Source organism: Gavialis gangeticus, unplaced genomic scaffold, assembly GCF_001723915.1.
Source record: "Gavialis gangeticus isolate Ggan-Ray unplaced genomic scaffold, GavGan_comp1, whole genome shotgun sequence".
In the NCBI taxonomy this organism is placed as follows: Eukaryota; Metazoa; Chordata; order Crocodylia; family Gavialidae; genus Gavialis; species Gavialis gangeticus.
In genome coordinates, this window is record NW_017729031.1 from 28,488,651 (window position 1) to 28,493,375 (window position 4,725).

Genomic DNA, 4,725 nt, shown 5'->3' on the forward strand with positions numbered 1-4,725 from the left:
GGAAAAAATCAGCATCTGCTGTAGCCTTAAATTGAATTTCTGCTGTCATGACAGATAAAACATTTTAAACAGAAAAAGAAACCCCAAGATTTACACGGCTGGAAATCCACAAAATTGCCATCTATACATGCAGGTTGTTCTAAAGTAGCAGGGATTTTAGGCTGTGGCTGTGGCGTGCTGGTGTTTTGCTGTTGCTTTTGTGTCTTCATAGTTTCCTAGTAGCTAGGGTCAGGAGGGACCTGAACAGACCATCTAGCTGACCCCCTGCCACAGGCAGAAATGAGTGCTGGGTTCACAAGACCCCAGACACGTGATCATCCAACCTCCTCGTGAATTTGCCCAAGGTAGGGGCGAGGACTGCTTCCCTGGGAAGTTGGTTCCAGATTTTGGCCACCCTAACTAAAATATTGCCTTCTGATCTCTCCTCCCCTACCCCACCCCCATCTCCCAGCCTCATCTCTGACCTCTCAGGAGTGTGTGAAAAGTGTGTGAGAAGCATTGTGTGCAGTGTGCCCACCCCTGCCAAAGAGCACTGCCTTAGCTTGTACAGATGTTGTCTGTACCTCGTCGTGCTCATTGGCACGGCTCGCTGACAGCCTCTATTAGGGTTTCACTCCCCATTGTTATCTCCATAAGCGACTAGTGAATCTGATCCAGGTCTCTGGGAATTTGGCATGGTTTCCAGCTGGCCTGGTTCTTATGCATCCCTTCTGCATTGGATTGTCTGTACATTTACTAAGATTAGGCTGTCAGGCCAGACTTTAATTTCCTCTCCATCCTGTTAGGGACTTACTGGGGCCAAATGTGGGTTGTAAGCGACCGGCAGAAAATTCTGCAAGAGAAGGCATGAAGTCCTTGGTCCTGCACCCTTCTACCCTAGCATTGGTGAAGTACAGCCATGTTCCCTTCTTCCACTCATGCAACTGAAAAAAGATGCAGGGTCTGAGCTCTTTAGCTGAGAAAACGCCTGTGCTGATTAAGCTTTAAAACTCCTTCAGGTTTTAAAATCACTCTTGACAGTCTAGTCAAGTTCCTGCATGGCTGGCAGAAGCAGAATGCAAGCATCCGACTTCAATGTTTTCGAACAAGACTCCAGATTTATCCTTCCTGCTCAAAGAACAACACTCCATTGACGGCGGGCACAACCAGTTATACGGTGTGTCAGCGGTTCCAAGTGAAACTCTCTTTTATACCTGTTGGTAAGATTTTATTTTTATTCCAGCTCACTTTAAGACAAATGTTTAAACATGCTTTTTTGTAGCTTGTTTGGCTCCAAAAATATTGAGCCAAAGCATCAATCTGTTGTGCTGCAGCGGTTTCTGCCTGTCAACACACACAACACAACCAGCGAGTGTATCTTGCAGAGTAAGTGTAAATGTAGCAGGGGCGAGAACTTTACTTCGGCAAGTCATGAGTAAACGGTGTCATAGCTGAGAAGCTATTTTCAAAGCCAAGAATCGTAAGCACTGACTATACATGCTTCCTGTTTTTGCTGACTGTATATAGTTAATTTCTTTCCTAGGGGAAAAGATTTCCACGCCCCTCCCCTCTCCCAGAGATTTCATAACTTTCGCAGACTAAAACTCCTCAACCTCTTTGTTCCTCACCAGATAGAGAAGAATGAGTTTTCAGTCCAGGCCTACAAACATACTGTGTTTTGCTGAACTTCCAGCGTTCGTTTGCATCCCAATTTGTCTTCCTGATAGGATAATGCACTGAGATCAGTTACCCCAGGTAACTCTTGATCTTGTCTTGGACGATGTCTGGGCCTATTCCTGCGTTCCTTGTGCACCGGTAACTCTTGTGGCCTTCAGCAGGAATGTGGAACGTATAGGGAATTCTGGACTTTGGCCCTCAATTTGCCTTTGAAATGTTGCACTGTGATCATAGCTACTTCTCTTATTCAAGTGAGGTGCTTTGGATTTGTTGAATTGCACTGTTTGTTTAAAATACGAGGCTAGCGGGCAGCCCTGCAAGCACTTAGTTTGTGTGAGTGGTCCCTTCGCGTCTAGTAAGACGACCTGCAGAAGCAAGAGTTTGCAAGGTGGAGCTCCCGGCGGTTGCAGGTTGGTTATATCAATCTGTGGAGTGCCTTATGCCATCTTTAATGTTCCAGTAAATTGCATGGGGATACATAAACAAAGTACCACTGGGTGCTGTGAACCTGGTGGTAGAGCTCTTACATGACTTCTGTGGTCAATGTATCCCTGGTTTGCCTAAGGGCCTGATACTCCATTAAATTACAATCCAAGAATGGGATTGGTAGCTTCCAAAAAATGGAAATTTATGTTTGCACTTCCTAGGGTGGGTCATCATAACACTAGCAGTTGGACCTAGCACAGTCCATTCTACTGTCCTGTTTATTTGGGGGGCAAGAGAGGAAAATTGGAGTAGGTGTTTTTCTCCCCATCTGGTCAAGCCAGCCCCCTCCCCCCAATATCCCTCTCCAGCAAGCGGGACAAAGCAGACAATAAGTTACTGAGCCCACATGGGACACACAGCAGCCCTGAACTAGTTTATGAAGAAACAAGAAAAGTTGTTTTGGAAAAATCCCCAATTGAAAAAAACAAAAAACTGCAAAGTTTCTTTTCAGTGAGCTTTGTATAACAGTTCTTTTGCTTTATTAAATTCTGAGTAGGGCATATTTTGTTAGTAAATACTGCAAAACAAGATACTACTACTGTTGATTTGTTGGACCATCCAATTTAATGATGTCTTTATGTACCATAAACTGTAATCTGTACCTTTTCTAAAGCCTGTTAAGACAACAAAAAGTGTGAGTCAATAGTCCTGAAGTTTAATGTTTAAATAAACTACTTTTGAAATAAAAGGACTATTCAATTCAGCTGCAGGTATTTTGTATGAAACCTTATGAATGAATCTTATTGGGGTATTTAAATTGCCCTCTTGCATATGTGTGCAGTCTTACGTGCACAATGTGCAGGCCTGTATGTATGTACACATGTGCACACACACACGACAGGGAGATGGAAAACTGTTTCTTCGCATTTTGCTGCATTTATCCGAATGTGGCCAGCTGTGGCCTTCACCCACTTTATCTCCAGCGTGGAAGTGTGGCATACAGATATCTCATGTCCTGATTCAAGCAGGTGAGCCATGTCTCTTTGTTAAAAGGCCTGGGAACACATTCAGCTCTACTTCATGTAGAGTAGGAGCAGTCCCTTTATGCACGCTAACATTTCCATTACGTGATGTGTTACTCTCACAAATACATGTTGTCTCTTTGTGTCATCTCACCCCAGTGGTTTTATTCAAAGGTTGCAGTTCTAGGGGTTAGATCACTGGATCAGGAATCCAGACTTACAGTTCTGCTACAGAAGTTTTCTTTAGCCTTAGGCAAGTCAATTAGCAGCTATGTATTTAATATTTGGATTCACCTTTAATCCAGAAGGGTTTTCATGACCTATAAAAATAGGTATTGCATTAATCCTGAGCAACGCCCAGCCCTTTAGATGCCACTACTTGCACCTTGTTCTGAGATTACCCTCTTCTGATGGCTTGAGGGCTTGTGAAGAGTTCCTCCATTAAGTGGAATAACTCTTACTTCTTAGCTCATGGGAAGGGTGTGCGCTTTGGTTCTTTGGCCTGTGTGTGAACATTTTTTTTTCTTCCCTCTTGATGCTTATGCTAGTAGTCATATTGGCTTCAATGGGAATACTTGTGTAAGTGATTGCACAGGTTTTTCAAGTGCTGGAACATACGTGGTTGCAAGAAATATTGGAAGTCCTCGTTGTTCAATGTCTCCTGATGCTCAGTATAGGGAATATGAAGGGGCAGGGTGCTAGAAAAGGAATAAATCTAGTCCACGAACTCTGAAAATGGGCTTTTTGAGGGTCAAATAGTACTTGCATTCTTTGTTCAGTGGCCAACATGGGGAGCCATGGGCTCCAGAACTCCAGGTTATGCACTCCTCCTAACTTTGTCTTATTCCCCATTTCTTTAAAAAACAACAAAAAAACAAAAAAACCCTTCCCTAGTGATTACTTTCATGTTGATCTTTTGTTCTGCTTAGCAAACAGCGTGACTTTACTGTTTCAGGAATGAACACTGCTCTGTTCTGCCAGCACAGCACTATTCCTGTTACCAGAAATGTCCACAAACAGAGAAGAGCATTTCTGATGCCTGCAGCTGAAGTTCGACCGGGGGGGGGGGTGGAGAGCACTCCCTGCATTTCAGTGGTGTGCAGCACAGAAGCTTGATGGTTTTATTCCTTCAACTGTCAAGACCTATAGAAGTTGCATCCCTCCATAGCTAGTGCTTAGGTTCAATGAGCTTGATCTTTCAGAAAGGCAAGCATAATGTCAGTCTCGCTGAAGTCAGCAGGGTCCTGCAAGGGCTCAGCACTCCTGAAAAACAAGCTATGCTGCTTGACACCTGACAAACACCCGAACTATAGCAGGAAGGTGGACTCTGGAAAACACTTCCTCCTTGTTTTCAACCTGCATTAAAGTAGTAAGAGCCTTGGAAAACTTTACCTGGAGCTAGAGCACCAGTTAAAAAAAAGGATAGCTGTAGATTTAATAACTTCTTTGCCTCTGTCTTCCTCAGTAAGGACCAGAACTGCCACCTCCCTGCTGGGCCCCCTTCGGGCCCCGGGGGAGGCTCACCTGGGCCTCGGGTGAGTGAGGATTTAGTTAGGGAGCTTCTGGAGGGGCTGGACATTTTTAAGTCAGCTGGCCCGGATGATCTTCACCCTAGAGTCCT